This window comes from Canis lupus, chromosome 3 (assembly GCF_048164855.1).
Source record: "Canis lupus baileyi chromosome 3, mCanLup2.hap1, whole genome shotgun sequence".
NCBI lineage: Eukaryota > Metazoa > Chordata > Mammalia > Carnivora > Canidae > Canis > Canis lupus.
In genome coordinates this window covers 24570014-24578903 of record NC_132840.1, presented here as the reverse complement: position 1 = coordinate 24578903, position 8890 = coordinate 24570014, and the positions used below count along the sequence as shown (strand labels likewise).

Sequence of the window (8890 nt, the reverse complement as noted above, 5' to 3'; positions counted from 1 at the left end):
TTTTCAATAATTATCACCAAGAGAAGATCTCGACTTCATTTCTCCTGCCTTTCAAGATGGGGAGAGAGGGCAGGAGGGAAGAGGGGGGAGGAGTCTGCATCAGTGTCTCTGAGCAGGTGGGGTGGGGCCGGGTGGCTGACAGTGACTTCTTTGTTGCTGCAGGAGGAGAGGGGGTCTGAGGGGAGAGAGAAGAGACCAGGAGGAATCGAGGGGGACAGAGAATGGGGGGCTAGGAGGGGTGCGTAGTCACAGCCCCCTGGAGCCAGGGATGCGCTGAGGGGGACACAGACTCCTCTGGCCCCTCTCTTCCTGACAAGCCACCTGGCCTCTTTTCCCAAAAACCTAGCAGCAAAGAGTATAATCAAAACAGTAGGAAGCAGGGCCAGATGAGGTGGTGGGGACCCACCTGCTCTTACCAACTTTCCTGAGAGGGCTGACTACCCTCAGGTAGGGCACACTTGGCCCAGAACCTCCCCTGGGAGATGTCCTGCCCGGGTCCCCAACAGGAGAGCTGGCCTGGCCCACACATGTGGGCGCCCATGCCAGGCTGGCTAAGGCCCCTCTAGGCTTATATTCCAGGGTCCCTTGATGGACATCACTTATTCCCTTATTTCTCCCCATTCACTCCAGTCTCAAGGCTCTGTGAAGACAAGGAATTTTATCTCTAGCCCCAAAGCCTGTTCGATGAATTTGGTTAAATAATGAGTAGATGACTGACATAATTGAAGTGCATCAGCAAACTTCCCACATACAGAGAACAAAGGGGTTAGATCTCCTCTGGTCCGGTATGCTCACGGTTTATCGAAGCTACAATGTGTCAGGCACCATATAGGTTTTCACAGAGCACAGGACAGAGCCTGTGACCTTCGATTTGCTCAATGTCCAGAAGAAAATGCCATGAGAACATGATAAAGCTCAGCATGGGGACAGCTCCATCCCAAAGGGACAAGTGAAAAGGTTACTGATGACGCAACCTCTGAAATGGGTCCAGAGGACTGAGTTGGGCTTTGATGGGACTGGGGCTGTTCTTCAGAAGGGCACAAGAAAAGCAAGGCAGCAGGTGCAAAGTTAGAGTGGACACTGCTTTTGACTACGATACATAGACTGGGCATCGGACTTACTCTCCTGCTATAAACAACTACTAAGGTGGGTCAAACGTGTGCATGACGGACAACACCCCAGCTTCCTGAGCAGAGCCATTCTCAAACCTGCACAGGTAAGAAGAGCTCCAGCACAGCGCAGTGGTCCCAAGAGGTGGAGGAAACAGAGACTGAAGGTGGACTGCTGAGGTGTCTGTGAGCACAGAGGGGAGGATGCAGCACAAAGAAGGAAGCCCAGAAATCTGCACAGCCTTCCTCCGAAGCTGTGAACAGTAAGCCATACACATCCAGGATGGGATGTGACAAGACCTGGCTGAGAACCCCTAAGGGCTGTGAGCTGACAAGAATCAGGAGTTGGCACAGTGCTGGGAGACTCCAGTCTGCTGGAGAGGAGAGACCACACCAAACACCCCAGACAGAGTGTCTCAAAAGCAGAACCAGTCAACCCCTACTTGAGATCCTGCCCTCACATGGTCCAACCAAGCTTGGACATATTAATCCAAGTTGCCTGTAAACTAACTCTGCCACAACAACACTTAACACTCTTTGCAAAACCCAACATGTCTCAGATCATCAACAATCCAGGATTTACAAAGTCCAGCATACAATACAAAATTACTAGACATGCAAAATTATTGATAGGTATTTCTTTTACTAGGAAAACATAAAATAAAAACCAGTCATTAGAGCAGACCCAGAAATGACACAGATGTTGGAAATACAACAGAAATATTTAAAACAAAAGACATGAATGAAGAGATGGAGACTCTCAACAGAGTGGAAACTATAAGGAGAAAAATCTGATGGACAATGTAGAACTGAAAAATACAAATCTGAAATAAATTCATAGGATGAGTCTAAGAGCAGATTAGACTATAGAAGAAATGACTGAAGGTTTTCAAAATAAAAATGTTCCTTAGAAACAATCTAAATTTAAGAATAGAAAGGGGAAAGGGGAAGCCTTCAAAACAGCAATGATAACAATAAAGACCCTAATGACCCATGGGACAGTGCCAAGGAGTCTAATATACTAATATACTATATAGTATATACTAATATATTATCTAATGCAAGGACTGTGGGGCTAAAAAATACATTTGAAGAAATAATAACAGAGATTTTCCCAAATTTGATGAAAAACATCAACCCATAAATCAATAAAATCTAAGCAGCATAAACACTTAAAAAATACCTAAAAATATACTAAAATCAAAGATAAAAAAAAAAAAAGATAAAGAAGCCAGCTTAAAAGCAGCCAGAGAGAGGCGCCTGGGTGGCTCAGGTGGTTGAGCTCCAACTCTTGGTTTCAGCTCAGGTCATGATCCTGGGGTCATGATCTCGGGATTGCGAGATTGACTCCTGCATCAGGCTCTGTGCTGAGCATGGAATCTGCTTAGGTTTCTTTCTCTCTCTGTCTCCACCTCACTCAAATAAGTAAATATTTTTTTTTTAAAGCAGCCAGGGATCCCTGGGTGGCGCAGGGGTTTAGCGCCTGCCTTTGGCCCAGGGCGCGATCCTGAAGACCCAGGATCGAATCCCACGTCAGGCTCCCGGTGCATGGAGCCTGCTTCTCCCTCTGCCTGTGTCTCTGCCTCTCTCTCTCTCTCTGTGTGTGTGACTCATAAATAAATAAAAATTAAAAAAAAATATTAAAAAAGCAGCCAGAGGAAAATCACTGGCACATTATATACAAGAGATAAAGATACACAGTTGACCTCTCACGAGAGACACTACAAGCCACAATATCACAGAATGGCATCTTTAAAGTATTTAAATAAAGCTGTGAGCCTAAAAGTCTATATCATGACCAAAAAAAGTCCTTCAAAACATAAGTGGAATATAGGTATTTTCAATTCACTGGGAAGGCATAACAATCATAAATGAGTGTGCATAATAAGAGCTTCAAAATAGGTGCAGCAAAAACTAACAAATATAAATGGAGACAAAGAGAAATCCACAATCATAGTTGGAGTTTTTCATACTCTCTTCTCAGTAATTGATTGAATATGTAGAGAAAAAAATCTGTGAGGATATAAAGACTTAACACTATTAACCAACATGACCTAATTTTATAGTATATTCCACCCAACAAGAGTAGAATACACACTTTTTTACTCAGCTACACATGGCTTATTTACCAAAACACATCTGAATAAATATGAAAGAATTAAAATCATACAAAATAGATTGGACTGTAGCAAAGTTGGAAATTGACTGCATTATGGTATCTGTAAAATTCCCTCAATTATTTGGAAATTAAACAATAAATTTCTAAATAACCTATGAATATAACAAATCATGAAGAAAATAAAAAATATTTTGAGCTAAATAATAATGAAAACACGATACCAACATTTGCAGACTATCACCCAAATAGTGCTTAAAGTGAACATCGTAGCTTTAAGTGCTCATGATAGAAAATACATGATTTAAAGAAATTACCCAAGCTTTTACATGAAAAAGTGGGAAAAAAAGAGGAAATTAAGCTTGAGAAACTGGAAGTAAGCATACAATAAAAAGCAGAAATCAGTAAAATATAAATTAAACAATATAGAAAAACTTTAAAAACCCTAAAGCTAATTCTTTGAAAAGATTAATAAAAATTGATAAACTCCTAGTTAGATTACTCAGGAAAAAAGAGACACAGAAAACAAAATTTTGTTTTTATTCCGACATCAGGAATGAAAGCTAGCATAGCACATCACCAGGACCCCAGAGACATCAAACGGGAAACAAGAGAACACTATGGACCACTTTATGCCAATAATTTGACAATTAGCAGAAAAAAGCAAACTCCCTGAAAGACACAAATTACCAAAACTGACACAAGAAGAAACAGAAACTCTGAGAAGTCATATATCAGCTAACAAAAGGAATTCATAATTAAAACCTTGCCCACACAGAAAAAGGTGGCAGCTGTCTGGCTCCAGGCAGGGTGAAGCATGGAACCGGTTCCCGCACACAGCAATGTGCGGAGAATCACAAAGCTGCCTGTGCCTTCCCCTGTGTCTGCTGCAGGCACCATGAGCTGCCTAGCAATTTGTCCAACCATTTCCTCTCCTCCAACAACCTTACTTTACAGATAAGAAGAGCCTCACAGAGATTCTGTTTCTTGCCCAGGTCACACAGGCAGTGACAGAGCTCTCTCCCAGTGCCCATGGTGAAGAGGGTTCTTGGAACTGCCCAGAGCTTGCCTCCTGCATTTCCTTTTCCTTCCCACCCCTGAGCCTTTGAAACAAGGGACAAAAGCCCCCACGAGCTGGAGAATCAACCTACATCTTCAGAAGTGACATCTTGCAAACATCCCCTCTTGTTCCCTGGACTTAGTATCTTGTTAACTCTTTCTTAACATACACCTCTGGAGATCACAGACTTCTTTAATACATTAGTAAGAGCAATAAATAGAAATACATATACACACGTGTATATGGTGACCTATGATTTATCCCCAAGCCAAGCTGCTTGGAGAGTGAAGGGGATGGCCCAGTCAGGAAGACAGGCAGACCAGCACTGACCTGGGAACTGTAGTGGTCTACCTGAATGGGAGGTGTGACCACAATCCTTGCTGTCCAGAAGCTTCCTGGATTACAATAAGCATCCTACATACAGCATAGTCATGGTCTGCACAGTGCTCTCAGGCTTGCCCACTGTCCTGGGGGAGTGGAGAGAACCAGGTAGACACTGGTTCATTATTATTATTATTATTATTATTATTATTATTATTATTATTATCATTATTCCTGCTTCAGGCAGGTCGATTGATTTTCTGGAGGCCAGAGTGGGGATCCATTCCACACCTACCATGGCTTTCCCTTGAAAGTGCCGTCCTCTCCTATAATTTCCTGAAAAATCTGAACATACAAATATAAATCTATAGTTGACAAATCCTTCTGGCTTCCCTTTTTGCCTTAGGTGCCAGGAAGTTCAGAATAAAACTTACGGCTGATTTGGAGTTTAATAATCTATGAATCAGCCTGCCATTTCTATTTACACAGTTCTGTTGTTTCTTGCATTTCCCAAGCCCCCTTTGGAAGCAGATGGGGATCAAGTTATAAATAGCATCTTTAAAGGAACCAATCTGTGTGCACAGGTGGACCTCACAAAGCACCAGCCAGTCCTGCCCAACACTGAGTGTCCTGGAAAGTGCCTTCCTGGGGGGGTCCACACTGCTGGAGTGCCTCTCCTGAGTCAACTCCATCGTCTGCTTCCTTTGTGGAGAGCTGGTGGGTGCATCTGGTGTGGTGAACGGAGCACTGTTCGGAGCCAAGCAAGTCACCTGGCAGCTCCAGCCTTGCAGGGCTGAGACTCAGAACCCTCCTGGGACTGCCACCCTTCTGCAGAGCCCAGGCTCCATGAGCAAAAAAAAAGGTCTGTGGCACCAAGGCCATGAGCCTATTTTGGGACACTACATAATCTGCAGATCTTCCCAGTCCCAGTTCTGGGCCCCTTTTGCTGGGAATGCCTCTGCCCACACCCCCTCTGTGGAAAGTGAAGACAATGCCCACAGCAAATCCAGGACCCCTTCCTCCCCACTCCCAAAGCATACTGCATGTGGACCTCAATCACAGCCTACATGTCATTCTGCCTAGACCTCGGTGAGTTACGAACGTGCTCATGCCCTAGATGGAGCCTTCTGGAGCCCAGGCCTTCTTACTTGTGGAGTGAGGCTGCTTGTGGCCTGCCTCTCCCACAGGGAAGGACACGAATGCACCTGAAGACAGAGGCCACCATCCCAGTGGGAGGAATGGCAAGGGCTGGTCATGTAGTGCCTGGACTGGTCGGTGACAGCCAGGACCTGCAGGCTATTTTAGGGGGCTCCCCATCCCGCAGCTCACCTCTTCACACCCCACCCCTTGGATATTTACTATTTTGTTATTGTTGTTAATTCCTCACCAGGTGGAAACCCGCACTGTGGGGCTTAATTAAGCTCAGCCAGCTGTTGCCGAACATGGGGAGTGTGATGCATGGCAGAGCCAGCCTCAAGTAGTGGAGGAGGGAGGATGAGAGGTGAGGAGGAACGGGTGTCTTAGAGGCTGTGGGAGGCCAGGAGCCCCAGGCCCAGATGGAAGGGGGCCTGAGGTTGGGGGACAGGAAGCCAGGCTAACAGAGGGGACCTTTCAGGTAGGTCCAAAGGTGTGCGGCACTCTCCATCCCCTGCTGATGCAGACCCCAGCTCCTAAGAATTGAGAGCCTGTGGAGCAGAGGAAGACTTTGCAGGGGGGAGAGTCACCAAGGCTAGTGCTAAGAATGTGCTACCCAGGCCCTGAACAGCAGCCCCCAGGGAACACAAGGTGTGTGCATGTGTGGTGCACATGAACACATATACATGTATGTAGGGCATGTGTGGTGTGTGCATATGCGTGGTGGGTGTGATGTCTATATGTGTGTGATGTATATGTATGTGTGTGGTGTGCGTGCATGGTGTATGTATGCATATGTGTGGTGTGATACGTGTATAAGCATGTATATATGTGTGTGGTACATGTGCACGTACATATAAATACATGTGTGGCATGTGGATGAGCATGTGGATGTATGTGTGGCATCTATGTGTCTCCACGGTGAGTGTGTGTTTAAAACTCTGCATCCACAATGCCTTAGCTCTGGATCAGGATTAGACTGGGCAGCACACTCTACTCTTGTCTCAGAACACGCCTCGCAACTTCCACAGGACATTCACAGAAACTCCTAAAACCAGGATCAGCTGAGTGTGCAGGTACTGTGTCAAACAAAAGGGAACTGCTCTGTTTCCTGCAGGACACCTCAAGCCACTCGTGTGTGTGTTTCTCTGGGAAGTGCTGGGCTGGGAGAGGGGAGTGGGCTCAGGGTGCCGGGAAGGGCTACACAAGGCTGGGCACAGGCAGGCCCCGGTGCTGCACGCGGGCCCCGGCAAGGCAGGAGTGTCACCCCCCACCCTAGTCACCACCACATGTCAGACCATGCCCCGCAAACACATAAAGAACTCCTACCAATCAGGAAGTAAAACGAGCAAGTGATTTTGATCTTTCACAAAAGAAGATACCCAAAAGCCCATAGACATAGGAAAAGTTCAACCTTCGTTGAGACTCCACTCTTCACCCACCAGAGAGGCTGCAGTTAAAAGACCAATGAAGCAAGTCCTGGTGAGGATGTGGGGCAGCTCACCTGCTCACCAGTGACCTGTAAAATTGCTGGCATTGCCCGCTGACAGGGAACATAGACACACCCATGGATGGCCTTCTTCTCTCCCCATCCTGCGCGGTCAGTTCCTTGAGGTGGCTGATCTCTCACAGCCCAGGGGGCTGCAAGTCCAGGCCCAGGGTGCTGCCAATCTCGTGTCTGGGGAGGACCCACTTCCTAATTCACATACGGTACTCGCTTACTGTGTACTCACAGGGCAGGCAGGGCATGGGCACAACCCCTGGGGGCTCTGCCGTTAGGACTCTAATCCCATCATGAGGCTCCCACCCACCCCTCCTGATGCCATCACACTGGGTGCTTGGTCCAACTTAGGAACTTGGAGGACACAACGTTCCGTCTGCAGCCCCCCACCTGGCAGAGCATTAAGTTCCTCCACCTACTCTGCCTCCAAGTTTCAGTGCCCTCAACGTTTGGCTAGGTCGTGGCCTTTCCCACACAAGTTCAACCAGAGTTGCTGGGGGTGGGGGGCAGTGCCCTCCTTCCTACACCTGCCCTTACTTCAGCTGCTGTAACAAAGACCCAGGAAACCAGTTCAAGTCCCCATCTCCAACCAGGGGTGAAGTGGAAGAGTGGAGATAATCGTGTCTTCCCACCAACATGTTCTGGCTTTCTCAACACTTGCCTACAGAACCTCACTTGGCTCTTACCACACCCCAGCAAGACAAGCACAGGGTTTTAATTACCGCCTTAGACCACACGGTTAACAGCGGTAAGACCAAAAAAAAAAAACAAAAAAAAAAAAAAAAAAAAGGACCAAAAAAAAAAACAAAACAAAAAACAAAAAAAAAGCAGCAGTAAGACCAAGTAAAGCCTGTTGGAGCAGATGGCAGTTGCTTCTGGTGCTTTAGGCGGCACCCCACAAGCATACAGTGTAAGGAAACATTACCTATCCAAACATGGTTCAGAAATGGGCAGGATCCCACTGGGGCTGACTCAGCAGCTTCATAATGTCATCAGAGACCCAGATTCCTTCACATGGTCACCCAGCCACTGCCTCCCTGGGTCTGTCACAGTTCTGCACACCTTGCAGGGTGGGGCACTGACAACTCTGGGTCCCAACCATATTATCGAGGATGCCTGGTTAGCAAACAGCCTTGGCACAGGCAATCTTCCCTCCAAAGTCAAGAGCAAAGTTGTTCGTTTCCTGGAGGAAAAGTCAGGCAAGCTAGGTCACTAAGTCTAGCTCAGCACACCATTCCTCAGACTCCCTGCACGCACAGCATCCATCTGGATCACACCCATGGGACTCAGGCAGAAGGGAAGCCCCCAAAGCCAGAACACAAGCTTCTGCCTGCACCACGACCAAGAAAGCTCCCTGGCTCTGATCAGAAGTCTCATGTCCTCTGCCAGCATCCTCGAAAGCAGGGAAGCCTAACTTCTTAACCTCAGACATGCCACAGTCCAAGATGAGGCTGGTACCAAGATGACTCTGTGATCCCAAACCTCACACCCACACATGGGTAACTAGCATAGAGAACAGTGGTTTGTCTTCCTACAGATCTCCCATAAGAGCTAGAAAGATGGTCTCCTGAAGTCTCCCTCATCTTGGGTCACATGCTCATCTCTGAACCAACCGCTGAAGGGTAAGTTGAAAGAAGGGCAGGGGGTGG

General features: G+C 46.9%; 1 long non-coding RNA gene across 1 annotated transcript in view; it reads left to right on the top strand.

The window, feature by feature from the left end:
* The first annotated feature begins 257 nt into the window (after positions 1–257).
* LOC140630066 (uncharacterized) overlaps positions 258–8890 on the top strand; it is a 13618-nt gene continuing 4985 nt past the window's right edge. Inside the window, exon 1 of the long non-coding RNA XR_012027867.1 lies at positions 258–8863. This is a non-coding gene — a long non-coding RNA (uncharacterized lncRNA). The remainder of the gene's footprint in view (positions 8864–8890) is intronic.